General features: G+C 47.2%; 1 pseudogene; it reads right to left on the bottom strand.

Moving 5' to 3' along the window:
• Nucleotides 1–13,529: 13,529 nt before the first annotated feature.
• Nucleotides 13,530–15,886, bottom strand: LOC149750018 (uncharacterized; annotated as a pseudogene).
• Between the last annotated feature and the right edge of the window lie 5,530 nt (nt 15,887–21,416).

Raw genomic sequence — 21,416 nt, 5'->3', positions numbered from 1 at the left:
ATATCAATGGTGTTTTTCTAGAGCTAAACAAAAGCATTTTAGCACTTATATTTTTAAAATTCTAAATATTTTAGAATTGACAACAAAAAACTTTAATTTCAAAAAAGAATGTTAAGGTAGGATTACCTTACCAGATATTACTTTCCAAAACGCAAATGTAATAACGTTTAAAAACTGTATGGTTTGGCTCACGAATAAGCTCACAGATCAGAAGACCAAAAAGTCAAAAAGATCTGGGTATATATTCAAGTCTACTACATAATGAAGAGCATTTTTGCTCCATACAGAGAAGGTGGTTTATTTAATTAATGTTATTGGCATAATTGATTATTGATCTGAAAAAAAAATCTCAACCATGAATAAAATCATTATGAATGGATTAAAACTTGAAACAAACAAAAAAACATAAAACAAAAAATAATAGAATCAATTTAGGAGGAAATTTGCATAGCCTCAAGACTGGGGAGGAGAGACGTACTTATGCAATACAGGGAATCTAGAATCCATAAAGGAAAAGACTGATAAGTTTGAGTATAAAAAGTTAAAATGCAAAAACAAACTGGAGAAAGTATTTGCAACTTTCTTGACTGATAAGTGAATGTCCCTAATATACAAGGAGCTCCTGCAACTGATTTTTTTAAAAAGTTCAACCCAGTGGAAACATGAGCAAAGGGTATGACTGGCAACACAAAGAAGAGGAAATAAAAATGGCCAACAAAACCTCGAAAAGCTCTCCAGACTCTCTGTTAGACGGGGAACTTACAGCTTATATCATATCACCATTCATATTGGTAAGAATTTAAAGGCTTCAAAAGCACATTTAGTGCTTATGAAGGCATAGAGGAAACAGATTATCCTATACAATGCTTGTAGGAGGGTGAATTACTTCCTTTTGGTAAAGCAAGCTGAATGGCAGCATCAGTTAAAATTTCAAATATATCTCTTGAACCCAGCAGATCCATTTGGTGGATGCTAAACTTCAAAGTACGTATGTTCACAGGTGGCCTCTTGCAGTTATTGAAGAATAAGTTAGATCTATTGTATGGATTATATGGAATGTCTAGAACATATTTAAGTTGAAAAGGCAAGTTGTAAAGTAATGTTATAGACTCTTAATAACATACATTTAAATAAAATTTATTATGCAGTAGGATCAGTTGTAAGTGATTCGCATGTATTTACTCATGGAAACATCAGGACCAGTGAGGCTGTGCCCTCATCCGTCCTGGTTTATTGATGTAGCACCAAAAGGTCACACAGCAGGTGTATGGTGGAGCTGGCATTGGAACCCAAGCCTCTAATTCATGTCTGTGTTTGTAACCTCTCTGGAATTCTGCATGTTGATCCCATTTTTAAAAATAATCCAAATTTAGAGAAAAAGAAAGAAAACAGAAACCTGTATATATGAAATATTTTAAATGAAATGTGTGATACGAAATTACTGCAGGATGTTTTGCTACCTTTTAATGCATTCTTTCAGTCTCAAGGATCACTCTTCTCATTGGAATCATCTGGGAAGTTTAAGAATGTTGATGCCTGGGCCCCACTCCCAGAGATTCTAACTGGTGTGGGGTGTAGCCTGTGCATCAGATTTTTACAGGCTCCTTGGGTGAATTTTAATGTGTAGCAAAGTCTGAGAACCACTGGCATGGGTAACTTAGGCTGATGCCCAGTTTTGGAATAGTTTGTCATGGGATTTGAGAAGCTATTTTTTGCAATTATCCTGTTAACCACTAGATGGGGTATTGTCCACATGACAGTAATTCAGCCGCCAGGTTTCTGCAGAACTCTTTTCGGAAGGCGAAGTAGGAGGCATCCATGATGCCACCAGGTATTCTGCCAGGCTTTGGCCTCACACTGTATTATGTAGTTAGCATACATCTTTGTAAAGTTCTAGGAAGAAATTCTCATCACCTTTTAAGCCTGGCTCTCCCTCAAGTCAGAGAGGCACGTCCCCTTAGTTTCTTCCTGTCTCTGTCTTCTCTTGGACCTGAATTACAGAAAGTCATTCTTTGTGGAAAGGCCACACCCTCTGTTGTTTGGCTGCAAGGGTAAAAATGGAATGACGCTCTCTGGAAATCTCCTAATTAAAAGTACGTAATTGACTGTGTAGTAAATAGCCAGGAGGGCAATATTTAAACCCCCTCTTACAGATTCAGATTAGTGTTGGGAATAAATAGGACAATCAGGGCTTCCCTGGTGGCGCAGTGGTTGAGAGTCTGCCTGCCGATGCAGGGGACACGGGTTTGTGCCCCGGTCCGGGAGGATCCCACGTGCCGCGGGGCGGCTGGGCCCGTGAGCCATGGCCGCTGAGGCTGCACGTCCGGAGCCTGTGCTCCGCAGCGGGAGATGCCACAGCAGTGAAAGGCCCACGTGCTGCAAAAAAAAAAAAAAATAGGACAATCAGGAGAAAACTGCTAAGAAGATTTTCATCCCCCAACACAGGTCTGATTTTTCCAGGAAACAAGTATCTCTGAGCTTAGTTTTTCTCCCTTTGATCTCAAAATAAACAACAACCTGCACATTTCTTGGTCATGTACTTTTGATTCATTAAAGAGCTGTATGCTGATTTCCTGTAAGTGTTTAACTCATAATGATCATGGACAAAGTCAAGAAACATAATTTAAGGAAAAATTTGCAATAAAATTACCCTGAAAACTGAGTGTAATTACTGCATCAGTGTTTCCACTATTTGCACTTTTTCCCATTAGAATTTATAAATAATGTTCTTAGTGAATGTACAATTTACATGTTTCCCAGAACAAAGAACTCCAACTCAACAAGGAGGGAGATGGTAGCTATATCCCAGAGCAGGAAATTAATTTGAAGGCCTTGAGATTTCTGTCATAGCTATTCATTCACAAAGCAGTCTATAAACTATGAGGCCCTGTGGACCATCCTACCAAAAATCTGTACCACAATCTATATTAGTCAGGGTTCTCCAGAGAAACAGAACCAGTAGGGAATGTATTTATATAATTACATATATAAATACGTGTGTGTGTATATTGGCAATTCCTTATAATAAATTTCTCCACAATATGGAAGCTGAGAAGTCCCAAGATCTGAGGTCAGCAAGCTGGAAGCCCAAGAGAACTGATGGTGTAAGTTCCAGTCCAAGTCCAAGTTCAAAGGCAGAAGATCGATGCCTCAGCTAGAAGACTGTGAGAGTGAATTCTCCCTTCCTCAGCCTTTTTCTTTTTTTTCTATTGAGTCTTCAATGGATTGGATGGAAATCCAATAGCTTTCTCAAAGCGTGTTCACAGAATTTTAGTTCCTTGGAATAGAAATTAGACATTGTTCATACAGACAATTTGGTATAAAAGAGTTCCAATGTCAAATAAGTTTGGAGAATCCTGGGCAAAATACTTAAACAGATTTCCTTTCTGCAGTCCTTCTCAAAGCCTTTAGTATGTCAATGTGCTTTGTGATTATCTAAGAATAGTTGATACTTTGTAAAGCTTTCCAAACTTATTTAACACAGTATCTTGTTTGGCATTAGCACCTCTCCAAATACTGGAATAGTGCTTTATAAAGTACGGCAGAGCAGAAACTGTATTTTATCAGATTTTGTACCCCAGCCTCTAGCTCAGTGCCTGCCAGACAGAAGAGACCCAATAAATGTTTGAGGGCCTATTCAATGAAATGGTGAATGATGGATGAAAGGGTAGTAGAGTTATAGCCAAGCCATAAACAAATTCTATACACGGCTAGCCTGAGTCTATGGCAAGGACTTCCTAGCCCACTCCTAGAAGGCCAGAAAACCTGAAAAAGGTTTTGAGGACATTGGAGTCAGATCTCTCACCATTATGGAAGATGCCACAGGGAGAACAAGGTGAATTAGCTCTTTCTTAGTAAAGAGGATGCCGCCTATGACCTGCCCATATACCCTGTTCCTCCCAACTGCTGGCACCTGCATTTCTGTCTGAGGTTTTCTTCTGCTGCAAGAGCCAGCTTTGCTGTCCATTCAGCAGGCCCTGGGAGCAGCTCTCACCAATGATCAACTGCAGTTGGTGTATCAATACCCCAGCTCCCCACCCCCAAGATGGGCTAACTCAGTGCTGTGTTTCACCACTCCCAGAGCTCTCCACAGTGGCAACTTGACAATGCACTGGCCCCTCCCCATCCTTGCCTCACTTCCCCACCCCCCTACCAGGATCCCAGGGATCACCTCTCACATGTGCTACTTGCTTCTGATCCTTGGCTCAGGTTCTGCTTCTGGGGGACCCCTAAAATGACAGTGCTCACCCTTCCATGGACTCCTTCCTGTCTTGACTCCACTTCAACTACAGGACCTCAGGACCCCTGGAAATTCCCCCTCAATTAGTTCTCAAAGGGGAACCTCCTGTTGGCTCACAGCCCCGTTGACCAGCTATAGTCATCCCAGTGTGTGTCCCAGTCATGCATTCAGTTGGTATTAAGGAGAGACTCAAGGATGCACCCAGTCCTGTGCCAGGCACTGGGCGGGGGGGTGGGGGTGGTGGTGCGTACAAAGGTGAGAGAGACAGACTTGGAACCAGCCCTCAGGAAGATTCCAGGCTTTTAGGGAAGACAGAACAAATCACATTAACACACAAATCAACACACAACAATAAGAAGTGCTGAAAAGTAAAACCACAGGGTGTCGTGAAGGAGAATAACAGGAGGGCCTAATCCAGCTGCAGGTGTGAGAGAGGCTTCCCAGTGGAACTTAACTTCTTGTTGAGATACGGAGGATCAGTAGGAACTGGGTAGGTCTTGGGGGTGGGGGGGTCGGGGGGAAGACAGATCCAGGCAGAGGGAACAGCATATGCAAAGGCCCTGAGAGGAGTGTGCTCCTTTCCATGCCAATAGTCCTGATAGGTGGGCCTCCCAGGGTTCCCAAAGCCATCAATCCCACCCAAGGGGCAGGAGCAGAAGTAGGACCAGAAAAGCCCCCTTCCTAACTCTGTGCTAAACTTTGTCCTCTGGGGCCCCACAGAGGCTCATGGATGTCTCCCCTGCAGATTGCGGAGTCCACCAGTTCCTCTCTCTGCACCAGAGTTGCACTCCCCAGGCCCCTTAGAGATGGGTTTGCTTTGGCCAATGAAATGTGAGCAGGAGTGATAAAGTCCATTTCCTAGAGGCGGCCTTTATGAGCCGAGGCACAATTGCTGTGCTCTTTCCCCTCTGCCATGGCAACTGACAGTGTTCCAGATGGGTCAGCTCTGTTTGTCTAGGATGACTGTGACACATCAGCTGACCCTCAATAATCATGTATCATAAGCTAGAAATAAACCTTTGTTGCTTTAGGCTACTGAGATTTGAGGGTTCCTACTGTGGCATGGTCCAGCCAACCCTGACAGATAAACTTGTAAAAACCTCTCTGGGGAAGACAAGCAGAGCACACACAGGCAAGGTAGCACAGTGGACACACAGGCAGGGTAGCACAGTTGTTACTGCACCGCCCCTGGGGCCCACTGGCTTGCATTTGAATCCTGGCTCTGCTATGTTCTTGCTGAGAGACACGGGGCAAGTTGCTCAAGCTCTTTATGCCTTTGTTTCTTCATCTATAAAATAGAAATAATTGTATTTACTGCATATTCTTGAGAGAATTATATAAGTTCATTCATGTAAAGAGCTTGGAAAATTGCCAGGCACAGAGTAAGTGCTCAATAAATATTAGCTTTAATATTACTTTTTCTTAAAAAAAAAAAAAAAAAACAATAGTTGGATGCCACAGGTGACCTAGATCTTCCCTTAGGAAAAATATTACCCAAAGGGAACCTTGCTGGCATCAGGCCTCCAGGAGAGGCAACCTTCTATATGCAAATCCAAATGTCTCCAGGGAGCCATCAGTGGCATCAATGTGTTAGCTCTTTTTTTTCACATTTGATAGGTGCCCAGGTACCTAGAAAAACTCGAGTCTGCTGTAATAAAAACAATGATGCAAATGCAGTGACAAGTGACAGCTGATGTTCAGCTTCTGTGCTGGGGGGCCATGGGTAACACGGGTACTGTGGGGGGAGAGGAGCCCAGAAGAAGTCATGCCCCATCCAAAGGGACAGCTGGGGCCACCTGCAAATGCAGGGGCAGTGATGCTAGATTTTCAGAGTTGTTTTTTTAAATAGGAGATTCAGCTTTTAAAATGTGAACTTGTTTCTTTTTAAAACACGGTGCAGCGCAAACACATCGTATTAGAAAGTTGGATGCAGTCTGTGGTTTGCATCTCTTGTTTTCAAGACCCTGCTCTTGCATGGGGCAGATGTTCAAACATTTGCATCACTAAATGTTTGAGTGCTTGTTTAAATGGCTTTTCCAGAACCTAGGTAACACCTTCCCAAAGATCCACTTAGGCCTCCACCTCCTGCAAACATAAAATCACTCCCATTTTTGAAATGGCAATATTTTCAGGCTCCACCACTGTCTCAAAGTTGCACAGACTGCGGTCCCTGTCTTAGTCTGAGCTCAAACCAACATGAGCAATGTCGGTGCAAAGACTCGGCAGTATTGGGAGAAGCAGCTCCTCCAGGCTCCTGGCCTCAACACGGGGGTTGAACTGGAGAGGTGGCAGTGCAAACAGGCCCTGTATCCCCATCAGCTCCACGAGCTTCCCAGGGCCAATATTTGGAAGGCGTAGGCTTTTGAGGCAACTTTGAGGAAGTGGTCCCTGTTGCAGCCCTGGAGCAATGCTGCGTTACATCCATTTGTTCCTTTGGAATCTGTCCATGTCGCCCTCACCCCCCCAATCAATGGTCAGCCAACAGCAGGTGTATGCAGTCTTGGGGGAGCAGGTGTGGGAGGTCTTCCCTCTCCCTCACGATGGAGAAAGAAATCCGAGAGTTGAGGAAGCCACCACCCCACCCACACCTCTTGTCTGTTACCCTTGGTCTGTGGCGACTGTGATTTCACAACAGCTGCAGTAAAGCAGGGGGATCCTTCAAAACTGTTACTGGCGACTTCCAAGTTGACACCAGGCAGAGCACTGAAATTTTTTTTTTTTTTTGATGATTCAGTCTCTTATCTGTAACGTAGGTATAATAATAGCATCTTCAGAGAGTCACGTGTCACGTAACTCATTAGCATTTCTAAAACCCAGTGAGCTTCTTAGGAGGAGAGAAGGTTTACCCCTCTGCACTACTCCATACTCTCCCGTACGTGAATGTCTCCATTTTCTGGTAACAGAATGGGAAAAATGCTTTTGAGAAACATGATTTAAAATACTTCACGATGATGCATTAATACTTCACACGACTGTCAGTGTTTCTCACTGCAATTTATCTTTCCATGTAGGTTTCTCCAAACAGAGCTGGCAGATTTTTTTATCTCCCCAATCCGACCTCAATTCCAATTCCAACCTTTGTCTGATTTCTTGCATGTGGTCTAAACACATAGCCCCACACAAACATGGGAACAAATTGGTTTTTAATCATGTAGAAGAGGGAGAGCAGGGGGTCTTCACTGGGTAGTGAAATGTGGAGAGCCTAAGATTCTGGAAGAACAAAACAACCTTTCTAGAGACATTTTTTACCAGAGTCATACTCATTAATATTAAAAGACATTTGCTGCCACTTTAAGAGATGAAGCTTTGTAACATGTCTGTAACTAGTGCAGAACAAATTAATTTATTTCAGGTGGGTTCCTAGCAGCAGCTGGGGGAAGCTTTTGGTTACACCTCCATCCTTCCAGCAGATACACTGGGACTGACTCTTTCTTCTGTGGGAACTTGAAGGCGTGGCAAGGTCTCATAATCCCCAAGGAGAAAGCAGCCAGGTATTCTCCCATCTCTTCCAGCACCCACTGGAGCAAACAACATGGGCTTTAAGCACAAGATAAGGATCTGGTTACTTCTATATTCTTTTGTTACTCTCCAAATATTCTTGGCCCTGCATTTACAAGAATGGATGTACTGGGGGGGCAAGGGACGTGGGAGTTAGGCATGGGGTCCATCCACATGTGCTTGCCAGCCCCTGGTGACCAAGAGCACAGAGATGGGCCTGAGCCAGCAGGGGTCAAGAGGCCAGCCAACCCTGGTCAACTGTCCTTCAGTAGGTCATGGGAACCAGCTACTGGGGCTCCCAAAACATTGACAAATGAAAACACAGCAGTCCAGTGGCTAACCCAGTTCTATCAGTCAGATGTCCCCTCTGACTGGTTGGTGGCTGTGCCTTTCAGGTTATTCAATACTTTGAAAGTTACCCCTGCCCACAGGCATGGAAGAAGCTAATAGGTCCCAGTCATCCATGTGCATGAGCTCCTTAACCTTCACACAGTTTCACTCTGTAGAAACTGTTAGTATGCCCCATTTCACAGATGAGGAAACTGAGGCTCCAATTATGTCATTTGAGGTCATTTAGTCAACCAGCTAGAGAGGGAGGATTCTCCTCTGTGAGGCAAGATTCCAGGCTGACTCGCTCATCTTTGTGCTCCCAGATCTGGCACAGAGTAAGTGCTCAGTAAATATCTCCTAGATGAATGAACAAAAGAGTAAATAGCTGAATGACTGTCCAAGGGCCCACACTATTCTATATCATGGTGATGCCTCCTTGGGGAATAAGGGCCCTTCTGATTTCTCATATTTTGCCTCCTCTTCTAGCCCCTGATAATTGAGAATCCAGCTCAGAGCAAAGCAGGCTGGCAGGGGAGCCAAGCTCACATAGCACCTTGCCCTTTGCTAAGAAAGATATATCTCCTTCCCCACCATGGCCTCTATTTAAGCTCTGTTCACCCCTGAGGCTCCAGCAGCTCCAGCAGCCCTGCCACAGGGGTGTGTGGCATCAGCTCTGTCCTCACTGGCTGTGTGTCCTTGACCAAGTCTCTGAGTCTCAACTTTCTCATCTGTAAAATGGGACAAATAATATAGCTTACTATGCAGATTGCATGAGCCCAGATTTCTGTGGGGTTTAGCATGGTGATCCTGTTAAAATAACAGAGCAACTGCAGGAAATGTCTTTCAGAATGTTTGTAGGGGGTTCTATGCTAGTTTCTCTACTTTTGAGTATTTGGAAATTTTATAATATTTTTTAAATAAAGGGACCTTTACAGGTACCTCAATGATGCATTAGGACTTGTTTCTAAGGGAAAAGGAGGTGGAAGCCCCACTAGGGCTCCGGCAGGTCTGCAAGGGATGGAGAGGGCAGTGCAGGGAGTGACGCAGAAAAGCCAATATTTCCTCCCTGTGTGCAGGAGGTTTATCAAGTTCTCAGCAAACAGAAGATCTGCCTTGAGGTTCCAAGCTGAATCCACTAAACCAACAATGAAAGCCCCATTGTTGGGAATCCAGAAAAGCTAAGAGTGTGATAATGAGAATGTCCTCATTCATCTCTTATCCTTCCTGGATTCATGCTTATTCTTCCATTCCCACCAACTTACCCAAGCTATTGCTCTTAGACTTCTCCTCTCAGCAGCCTGCAGGGTCTGCTGCCATCACCTTCGTGCAGGCATAACTTTTTCCTTGGTCCTTTCTTTTTGACCCCAAATATTTAACCCATTTCTGGGCTCTGTCCCATCCCTCCTTGCCCCAATGGCTGTCCTCCAAATGCAATTGACAGGGCTCGGAGAAGGGCTCTGGGGTAGTGCTTAGTGCTGTCCATCAAATATTTCCAGTTCTTTTTCTAGGCGATGATAGGATTGGAGTTGGCCATGTGACTTGCCCTGTGACGTGGAGTTAGCTATGTGACTTGTTTTGGCCAATAAAATGTGAGTGAAAATGATGTGTGTCACTTCCAGGCAGAAGCTTTAAGAGCCAGTAAACCACTGGCCAAGCTCTTTCCCTCTGCCATGCAGCTGGAAACATTCCAGCTATCAGTTCCTCTGTCAACTTGTGTCCTGGAGTGAGGCTGATTGATGCAGGGCAGAGCCCCCAGACTCCTAACAATGGGCATGAGCATGATTGAGAAATAAATTCTTTTTGTTTTGTGCCTCTGAAATTTGGGGGTTGTTTGTTACCACAGCAGGACCTGTCCCAAACTGACTGATGCAGACTGGGTTTCAAGAGTGGAGAGGCTATTACTAGAAGAAATGCAGAAGTCATGGCTAATGGTTGATGACTGGCCTTCCCCTCCAGGATCCTGAGAGACAGAAGCAGAGGTGGAGGGTGGGGAAGCACAGCCTCACAAGGGGGCCTATTCAACAGTTGTTACCACTCTGGTGGAAAGACTTCAGAGGAGTCAGTGTGGAACACGTGACTGAACATGGCTAGGCTGCAAGACAGGATAGGAGGTGGTCAAAGGATGCTTTGTTTCATCTTACCTCCACAAGCCAATGTCATAGTTCCCTGCCCTTGGGGTCCACTCCCAGACTCACAGCAGCACCCACCCACCCTCCACCACCATGCAAGAACTTAGCTAATCCTTTAAGATCCCAGATCATGACTGAAACTAGCATTGACATTTATTGCACTCTGTCCAAGAATCAATCCATTTCCCTTTCCACCAGTGCCTTCCACCTCTCCTGTGGCAATGAATATATAAAATTTTAAATGCTTTTGGTCTGTGTTTTTATAAACTCACATAGAGAAAGATGCCAAAATTCCAAGTGTACAATTTAGCAAATTATCATCAGGACAAGACCCCAGTAATTATCACTCAGTTGGTAAGTTCTTACAGGATGCTAAATTGGAACTTCCAACTGAGGCACGGAGGCCCATAGAGGCTGCATTCCTAAGTGGTGAGCACAAAACCAGACACATGAGTCTCAAAACCAGGGCCCACTTGAGAGTTTAGAAGGATTGAGTTGTTGGATATTAGAGAAGATTTGTGAAGAACATCTCTTTGGAGAAGACTGAGCTAAAAGTACGGACACCCCCACCCAAGAGGGGAGAAGTGGAGCTGCTTCCTCCTTCCTTCCATCGAGAGAGGGTCTTCCAAGGGACCACATGGAGTGCTTGACATGAGTCCCTTGCCATAAAGGGGAGCCAGTGGACTGACTGCTCAGGAAATCTTGAGGACAAGAGATCAAAGTTTGGTAGGATTGTTTATTAATGATCTATCCTTAGAAAAACTACCTAGACAAAAGACTAGGTTCAGCATAGTGCCTGGCACCCATAGGATACTCTCTGTCCACCATAGTAGCCATTATTGTAATTATTCTTGCCCTTTGGACTTGAGGCTTGGTAAAGGGGTAAATCCCTCCTGGAGAAGACTTCACTGCTTCATGGCTACTTATTGGATAATTCAGGGCTGTGTCTTTTTTCTTGGAGAGCTGCCATCACAAGCACAACAGGGGCACTCTCTGAGATCTGAAGGGAACAGATCTAAATATTTCTTCCACCACCCATCTCTGCCTCCAAACATCCTCCCCCGCCACCTTCTTAAGTTCCATCATTCGCCCTCCTTTGGGTATTACTCTAAAAGCTGCTCTTGACCATAGAAGGGACAGCACATTAACCTATGGATTGGTTAGCGCCTTGTATTGCTCTGGGCTATGGATACGTGCCATTTTCTTTTGGGCTGCATGGCATCTCACCTCCTTCCTTTCCAGGGGGTTCCCCACCATGGGAAACTCAGTCAGCAGGGCACATGCAAGGATGTGCTGAATAAGATTCACCAAACCACCAGAGCCAAGATTCTTAAATTCTCAGGAGTCTTTTGAGCTGGGTGTTAAATGGTTGTTAGATAAAAATTGGTCATGGTGGGAATTTCGACACCATAGAGGTCAGCAGATTGCCACAGATCAGAGCTTTCCTCACTGGAGAGCAGATTGTTAAAAATTTACCAGCCCACCGCTAGGCACATCACCTAGGCTGAGCCAGCTGATCCCATGTGAGGCTTTGAATCTCGGGCAGGTGATCCAAGACAGAATCCACTTCCTGCAGTGGCCTCTGGCCATAGCAGGGGTGTCTACTTGGCAGGGGAGGGTGGCAGTGCCCGGGGACCCCTGGCATGACCTAGGCCAGGTCTTCCTTCTACCTGACTTCCTTTGTTCCTGCCCAACTTCCAAGCCTCCTTCTCCAGCCTTTCCATCAATTCCAAGAGCTTCCCTTTCCTGCTAAGTGAACCAGAGTCAGTTCCTCCCGAGGGGTCTGCCAGATACAGATGGCTAATCACCTGGTACACAGAGGTCCCCGAAGGAGGAAGCAGCTCTCATTTTGATTTCTCAAGGGGAAACGCTGCTTGGGGCAGAGCAGCCTTGGGCCCATTCACCTAGCAAACATTTATGGAGTACCTTCTCTGTGCCAAGCAGCAGATATCTAACAACTAATCATGCCATTAATTCTTCTGTGGATTGTTCCATCATCATGAGTTCATACCAATCTATTGATAACTATTCAAACCCCACAATGGGTAAACTGCTGTGCAAGATACTAAGAGACATACTGACAAAGTTGAAGAATCTGCACCACCCTTCCTGAACTTACAGTTTAGTTGGTGACATAGGTATGTGCTCACGTAGCTGAATATCTGTCTGGACACAAGTTCTCACTTGTAAGGAGTTTGGGGAGTCGTAACTTCCAATTTTAGGGATCAGGAAAGGCTTTCTGGACTTGAGAACAGCCGTGACCATGGTCTCGTGTGTGTGTGTATCAAGAAATGCTATTTCCTTTATCCATTTGTTTTTTTCAAAAGTAAAATAGCTTTTTTATTGGAAAATAACATACATTCATTTCCAGAAAGGGTTCAGCAACATACAGAAAACATACCTGTGAAATGAGCCACCTGCAATCCCACCAGCCACAGGTGACCACAGTTAGCACTGCCACGAGCGCTCTTCTGCACAGCTGTGTGATCCTGCTATGCTGCTACACTGCATGCTGTTGTGTAACCAGCTGTTTTCACTCAACAATATGTCATGGACATTTTTGCATGTCAATTATTCCCAATCTACATCACTATTTAAGTTGCTGGAGAGTATTCCATCATATGGCTGTACTCTAAATTAATCAAATCCCCATTGATAAACATTTAGTGTTGCGGACAAGAGCACAGACTCAGGAGCCCCACAGTCCAAGCTTACATCCTGGCTCTTCCACTACCCAGCTGGGTGATCTTGAGTGGGAACCTATCCTCTGACTGTAGGTTCCTCTTCTATAAAATAGGGGTACTAAGAATACCCACTGCAGAGGAATGTGAGTAGATATTTGTCAAACGTTTATAACAGTTTCCAGCACGTAGTAAATGCTCAATTAAGGCCAATTGTTGTTGCCATCATAGCAGGGCTGTGGCCGTCATCTGAATACATATTCCCCATTACCTACCTAGGATAGAACTTAGAAATGGATGAAATAGTTAAATGGTAAACAGATTTAAAATCCTGATAAACATCATCCAATTGCCCTCCAGAAATGTCCCCACCATCGCTGGGCAGGGACCTGGGGTTGGTAGGAGGCAGTGAGAGGAGCAGCCACTGACTCCTGGCCTGGAGCACAGTCACCCTCACGAGTCACCAGCAAACCAGCCAGTGAGGTCTCCCGACTTGCCCAACCTTCTGGGTGGCATTCTGGAACACAAAGCAGGAGGAAAATTAACAGCAAGTCAGGTCAGACTCCCTTTGATTTCTAGAAGGAAAACTAGAGTTGAGGCCATATTCAAAAATATAGGTCAAATCTTGGTTTCTGTGGTTACCAAACACTGTCAACCACCAGTGAGTCCCTCCCTCGGGGGTGATGCCAGGGTTCCGAGGCCTGGCAGCCGGGTCTGGCTCCCCTCGGTCTGCGCCCCGTGCCCCGCCGGGCCCAGGGACCCGCCCGCTCCGCGGCCGCGCTGGCCGGGAGGGTCTGCAGGGAGTGTGGCAAGGGGGCGGGGCCCGGGGCACCCGGCCCTACACTTCTTGGGGTGGGGGGAGCGGCTTGGCGGTGCTGCCGATGGGGCTGGGTGTCCCTCGGATGCCGGCCCTGCCCACCCGGCTCCCCGCGCCCGAGGCTGCAGGGAGCGCCCTGCCTGGGCACGGGCCGTGCCCGCCCGGAGGAGGGAGGAGGCCGGCCGCCACGGGAACAATGTGGTCGGTGTTTTGCGGACTGTCAGCCTCGTTCCCGGATCCTCCTTTCCACGCCCCTTGGCCAAACCGCCACAGGCCCGGCACGCAGAGGGAAGCGCCCCCTTATTTGGTCTTGGAAAGAAAGGGGAAAGGTTATCCTCAGATGCCTGCGGCGTTGGGTCATCGGCCGGCAGTTTTTGGCCCGCGCCCGGGAGCAGTGCCGACTCCCGCCGGTAGGTGGCGGCGCCGGGCAGCGCCTCGCGGAGATGCCCGCAGTCGTAAACAAACCCGCAGGTTCCGGTACCTCGGTCTCGGGGTCTTCTTTTGTGTGCGCGCCGGGGGCGACGGCGCGGGGGAGGTGGGGGTGACAGGGAGCGGGAGGAGGAGGGGGCGGGCGAGGAAGGAGGAAGAGCGAGAGAAAAAGAAAACAAAGCCTTTTTTTTAATGCGACAGTCAAGCTTTCAGAATCGGAAAATCGGCTTCAGTTTAAGGGTGTGACTTTGCCGTGTGGATTTCATGTGAACCCTTTGCGAGTGCACGAGGGCATGCGGGCTTCAGGTTTACGATTAGCCGGGCGGTGGGAATGCAAATTCCTTTAGGGACGTTAATAAGGTACTAGGTGAGGATTAGTACGAGTTCCTTTCTTTCCTCCCTCCCCCACCCCCTCCTTCCCTCCTCCTGCCTCCCTTTGCGAGCTGGGGAGGTGGAGGGAGCCACCTGCCTTCTCTCGGCCGGAGCAGGACGGAAGCGGAGGTCCCTAAGTACTAAGCACGCGCAGGCCGGCACTTGCTGACCCCCGTTGCTGACCTTCACACCGTACCCGCAAGCTAGGACTGACTCTCGCCATTTTACACGGAGTTCTGAGAGGCTAAGTTCACGCGGACAGCAAGTGGCAAAGCTGGGATTTGAACCCCTGTCCTTCACACTTCAAAGCCAAGGCTGTCCCACAATGAAGGGCACCTTACCTCTCCAGTGCGTCCCCCGAATAAAGCTCTTGTAATATGTATCATTCTCCAAAGTTATGTAAAAAGAACCAGAACATTAACATGATTTGAATTTCCTCAGCAGAGCAAAACAAAAGCCACGAGCGTGTGGCGGTGACTCTGGAGGGTGAACCTGCTCCCCCGGGTGGGAAGGAAACCCGAGGTCAGGGGAGCCAGGGGGCAAGAGCTTCGGCTTTAACTGGTTCGGGGGCGCTGTACTTCTTCAGGGAGGCATCCCGTGAGGTACCTGCTACTCCACAGAGCACTCCAAAGAGGGGCCTGCCAGGCGGGAAGCTGTACTAGCTTTTATTTTTTATTTTAGGCAAGTTGCAGGCAGCCCTTTTGTTTGGCTGAGCGTCCCACACGCTCCCCGCGCCCCTGCCCATTGTTCCATCTGCCTCGTGAGGATGGAGGTGGGGGGCTGCCAATAATTTTCACTTAGAAGACCTGTTTCAGGTTTCTTCATCCGGAAAGAAATTAATTTTCCAAGCCACACAATTATAGGCAACTTTGTAAAGAGTTACTGGCGTGCCAGTTTCATGTTTAGACTAACCGGTGCCAGTTTTTCTTTTAAAGAAACAAAGTTTGTGTGAACAAAGTTAAATCCAAGAAATGTGGTTTTTCTCTATCTCTCTCTTTCTCATGAAATAGTAAAAAAAGAAAAAAAAAGTTGCTTCTACCAGTTTTGGGGGGTTTCCAGGTTTCCAAGAATTTACTTAGCTTGCTACATAATATATTTCTGTGGAAAAATTACAGCAAGAATATCTTTCAGATCATTGCTTTCCAGTCATTGTTTTATTGGTTCCCATATTCCATGAGAATCATCACTGTCTGGGTTTGCCCTGACATTCCAGAGCCCAGGTCCCCATCCCAGGAACCAGAGTACTTCTCTGCATGAGGCATATGGCAGCCATGGCTGTTGCCTTGTCCTTCCCAGATGTGCTGGCAAACCTGAGTGTGGTGTCCTCTGAGCCCTCACTCTGCACCTCACTCTGCACTTCATTCTCCCCAACATCTTGATTTGGTTCCATTCCGTTGTCTGGGTTCTGCTCCCTGACTATGCCTTGAGGCAGGTACCCACTGTCATCAAAGGGGCTGCCCTGTTTGGAGGGGCAGTGTCACCCAGCCACCTAGAGTGGACTTGGGGAACAGAACTATGCAGCCTTGACCATGCTCCTTTACTCCTGTGCTCCAGCTGTTGTGAGGATTTAATGATCCTTCATATGCAGGACTTAGGGAACAGAATAGGGCACACCTCCCAGGTTTGTTGGCAGGATCAAATGAAATGATGCCTGTAAAATCCTTAGCCAGGGTCTGGCACCCAGAAAGGGCTCAATAGATGTTCGGTGAGTAGTATAATCAGCTCCCTCTTTTTGAGGATCAGCTATCTGCCATTTAAGGGACTCTACATATGCACTTGAATCCCATGGAAAACCTAAGATGTAGATAAAATTATTACATGTACAGGTGGGTTTAGTAAACTACCCAAAGTCACACAGCTAGTATGTGGCAGGGCCAGGATCTGTCTGACTCCATAGTATGTACCCTTTTGATTATGGGCAGCCTAGGGAGAAGGAAGAAATTATAAACGATTGTTTGTGTGGTGAGCTGAAAAATCTTTATGGGAAGGGGAGTTATAACAATCAATATGAATAACTTGAGATTATCCTTGTATCTTTGGGGTGACTATGGAAGACAGTGACATAATGCTGATTACATGGATAGATATAAGTACCAGTGGACAGCAGCCACCTTTGGGTCTCCTGATTGCCCTCTGCCTAAATTCCCAAAGCCTCGTGGGGCCCTTCTAAGCACAGGCTAGAGATGGATCTGTGTACTGGCTCTATGTACTGATCAGGACTCTCTGTTTCTGCAAAAGACAGAAACCCAACCCAAACTGGTTTAAGCAAAAAAGAGATATAATTGGCTTATGAAACTGATAATGGAAAGGTTCAGCTTCAGGCATGGCTTGGTCCAGGAGTTCAATATTATCTGGATTTAGCCTTATCCATAACTCAGCTCTAGTTTCCTCCATGTTGGCTTTATTCTCAGGTTGGTTCTCTCACTGACTTTTCTTGGCCCTCATTGGTCAGACCCAAGTAAACTTGGGTCCTTAAAAGAAAAAATCATGGTTCTCTTTATTAAAAGAGGGTAGAGATGCTGACAGGCAAGAACAATAGATGTGCACTCAACCCTGCCTACTATGTAGCACCATCAATCAGAAACATGATAGGGAAAAAACATTAATAGTGAAAATTTCTGACATAAAGGACACTCATAAGTCAAACAGGCAGGGGAGGGGTAATTAGAACTGTTTCCAGTTACACAGAGGACCCAAGAGCACCCAGGATCCTCCAGTTTCAAGTCAGGCTAGGTAATTCTTAATGATAGAGTAAAACCTTGATATCATAGGGATTGTGTTGGAAGGTCTTCAGAAATCCTCAGTGTCCTACTGTAGCAAAATGCTTTAAAAATATAATATACAGTAATATAAATATAATACATAATAAAATGCTATTACAATATAAATATATACAAATATATGTAAAAGTATATATGTGTACATATATACTATTATAATATAATGATATATAAGTTAATGTAAAAATGCAGTAAAGTCCTACTGAACTAACTGCAATAAAGATCCTTGCAGACCCTTAATGAGAGTCACCAGGCACACAACTATAAATAAAACATTACAATCCACAGGGTGGATGCCGGGCTGTTGACTAGGTTGGTCACAAGATGCGTGATGATTTGTTCCTTGCACCAATCTGATGTAATTCAAACTGGTGCCTGAGCGAATTGGAAAATTATTAGATGTCACGGACCTTTGGTCACTTCTCGAACAGTCAAGCTTGAGAATGTTCACTGGATAAGTACAACATACTGCTTTCCTGCCATTGAATGTGTCCTAACCCAAGGGTGAGGCCACTGAGGCCCGGATGTTTCGGGCACCCGGGAACAGGATTGGAAAGTGGGCAGGCTTCCCACCTTCTGCCTGGAGTGGGTCTCCCAGCCCCCACGCTCCGCCTCTGGGCCTTATCCCCACTCCCCATCCTGTACTGTCCCCATCATTGGAGTGAAGGCTCTGGACCCCATTCAGAGTAGCAAAATTGCCCTTGATGTCAATCAGAGGCATCAGTCCAGGAACACTTCAATGTCATGTCCACCACAAGAACAAGAAGCAGGTAAAACCCACCTGAACAGGTGTCTGTATCTCCGGAAAGTGTTCACCCTCCTCCCATTGTCTCTCCTGATTCTCTGGCTTGCCAACATTATTAGCTTCATTTTTACACAGAGGGAACTGGGGCTTCAAGAGGTTCCGCTGTCATTGCTCCAAATCACACAGAGAGGAAGAAAACAAGACCAGATTTAGTCCCATCCCAAGTAATCCATATGTTCCCTTACCAAGTAGTCATTGGGCATTAACTAGGTGCCAGGCAGGGTGCTGGGGCCTGGGAATTCCTTGAGGAGGAGAACAGACTGCCTCAGTGAGTTTAGAATCTACCAGGAGGCAGACTTCGTAGAGCCATCATAAAGCGTACTATGTATCAAGTTATGCGTGGCGCTGTGAAGGTGAGGTGCCCAGAGTGTGATGCCTGGAACGGGGAGATCTGTCTTCACCTGGACTCCCCTACAAGCTGATCCTGAGACAGCGTTTGGGTGCAAGTTGTTCATCTGGGGGGAATGTAGAGAGGGAGTGGGTCAGGGCAGGAAACCAGTAAAGGACACATCAGTGGGATACTGCCGCCTGTGGGTAGTTGAGCTCAGTGTGCCTGGGGACGCTCTGAGAGATGGTGTAGAGCACCAGCGCCCCATGACCGAGTGATGTGGCTGGGGGTTTATATCCAGCTCCTTCACCTCATTGACTGAACGGTATTCGTAGGGGTGTTGACTCCCCAGCACTTCCAACCTGCATGGGGAGCCGGCTGAATCTTAAAGCAGCCAGAGGAGACCTTCAGGCAGACAGAGGTGGGCACTGGAGGGAGGGAGCTGTCAGCCCATAGGGACCCTTTCTCCAAAGCCTCGGGACTCGACTCAGCGGCACTGACAGCACCTGCTGCACTAATCCCATAACTTGGTTAAGAGCAAAGAGGGTAGGCCAGAGGGAACAGAACATGCAAAGGTGCAGAGGCTGGAGGGAGCCCAGGGTCTGAGAACCAAGAGGAGGTCAGAGCGCTGACCTGATGGTGCACGGGCTGTGGGAGGAGGCTGGGAGGCTGGGAGCTACCTGAGGCCGGTGAAGGCTTTCAGGAGGTGAGCGGCTCACCTTTTAGGGGCACCTGTCTGGCTGCAGTGTGGAGTATGATTCAGAGAGGGTCACAGATGAAACTGGGTAGGAGGTTCTTGTGCGTATGTTTGGGGGGTCCGGGTGAGAGGCGACGCTAGCAGGCCTGGAGAGGTGGTGTTTGAGCTGGAGGGGACACGGTTAAAGTCAGCAGGACCCCTGCTCTCTGCTTCCTCCACCCGAATCCCCCCACACCTCCGCCAAGGAAAGGGTGTGGTGGACCTTCACTGGACCCACTCCTGTTGACCTCCCATCTCAAGAGCAGGATGAGGCCTACGAAGAACACCAGAAAGAAACGAGGGCATTTGCTTTTAAGGGGTGTATGAATTAGGGCTCCTGGGAGTGAATGCCAGACAGGAACTTCAGCCAGAAAGACATTCACTAGAATGCTCCCAGAGCTCCAAAAACTTGTGCAGGTGGAGGGACCAGGCTTGAGAAATGGACGGGGACCAAACGGGCTCCAGGCAGCAGGAATCCCCGATTCTTTCATTCCTCAAACGTTTACTGAGTGCCTACTACATTCCAAGCATCGTGCAAGCACTGTGGATAGAGCATTGTGCGAGGCACTGTCCCTCCTCTTTCAGGCCTACATTCTCATGGGAGAAATGAGCAATAAACGTGACAAGTGAGGAGAGCTCATGAAAACGGTAAAGGAGGGGACTTCCCTGGTGGCGCAGTGGTTAAGAATCCACCTGCCAGTGCAGGGAACACAGATTCGAGCCCTGGTCCTGGAAGATCCCACCTGCTGCAGAGCAACTAAGCCTGTGCACCACAACTACCGAGCCTGCGCTCTAGAGCCCGTGAGCCACAACTACTGACCCTGCGTGCCACAACTACTGAAGCCCACGTGCCTAGAACCCATGCTCTGCACACAACAAGAGAAGCCACCGCAATGAGAAGCCTGAGCACCGCAGCGAAGAGTAGCCCCCACTCGCCGCAACTAGAGAAAGCCCACGCACAGCAACAAAGACCCAGGGCAGCCAAAAACAAAGGGTAAAGGAGGGCACGGGGATGTGTAGAGCATGTGTTCCACTTTAGATGGGGGACAGGGAAGTCCTTTCCAGTGGAGCCCTCAGAGGAACGTCTGAGTGAAGAGGGGGAGGAGGCAGCAAAGCGGGGGGAAGAGCATCCCAGCAGGAGTGCAGAGGCTGGGGTGGCTATTGCTGGCCTGATGGAGCAGGAGAGGTTAGGATTGTGGATTTTGAGTGAAATGGCAAGCCACTGGCAGGATTTGAACAGGGGGCTGACGCGATCTGGTTTACACGTTGGAAGGATCACTCTGACTTCTGTGTGGAGAATGGATCATAGAGGCCCAAGGAAAAAGCTCAGTTAAGAGGCTACTGTAGGGATCCCAGCAACAGATGATGGGGGTGAGGGAGCTATTACAGCAGGAAGTAAGAAGTGACCAGACTCAAGACTTTCTTTGGAGGCTGAGCTGACAGTACTGACAGATTCATGTTTGAAGGAAAGAGAGAAGTCAAGAATAACACCTAGGTTTCTGGCCCAATGAGATGCCATTTACTGAGATGGGGATGGCTTGGGACAGCTGGGGAATCGAGAGCTGTGATTGTATGTGTTGGTGTCATGGTAAGTCACACAAGACCTTTGGAAGGATCCCTGGGGTTAGATATATGCTCCAACGATCCCACATCTTTGTGTCCCTTCCTCAGTATCCAAAGCCATTTGCACGCTCCCTAGCTGATCTCAGGCTGGACAGAGAGGCCCAACCTTTGGGCACTGGCCACCCCCTCCCAGAGAAAGCCCACCCAGGGAACACCCTACAAGAGAGTCGGTGCTGTTAGGAATGGGGTGGGATGTTGGACGATCCAAAATGAGGAAGAATCCACTCTAAGAAGACAAGTCTGAGGGTATAGGCTGCCCGTGGAAGGGCAGTCCGGCCAAGCAAGAGCCAGCATGTGCTGTGTGCCCTAAGGACAAATGAGCAGAAGCTCCAGGGCGGCAGATTTTGATTTGGTGTAAGACAGAAATTTCCAACACTTTCCAAGGTCACCTGGGCCATTGGGATGCAGCCATTCCCTGGCACCTGACTCATTTAAGAGTCAGCTGGCCACACTCTTGGACGGATGCAGAGGAGAAAGCTAAGCATAGTAGGTGATTGAACCAGGTGAGGGGCTTGAAGTGTTTTGACTGAGCACTCCCATCAAGAAAATATTTTGAGGCTGCATCTCCAATATCTACATGTCTGTGCTTGTTCATTCCAACGAGTATCGTTCTACCAGTATAATTATAACTATGCCTACAATAAACCA

Source organism: Delphinapterus leucas, chromosome 2 (assembly GCF_059928025.1).
Source record: "Delphinapterus leucas isolate spDelLeu-1000000601 "Yukka" chromosome 2, BTC_Dleu_Yukka2, whole genome shotgun sequence".
NCBI classification, from domain to species: Eukaryota; Metazoa; Chordata; class Mammalia; order Artiodactyla; family Monodontidae; genus Delphinapterus; species Delphinapterus leucas.
Note: the sequence above shows the minus strand (reverse complement) of the source record. Positions and strands in the feature narration are given on the sequence as shown.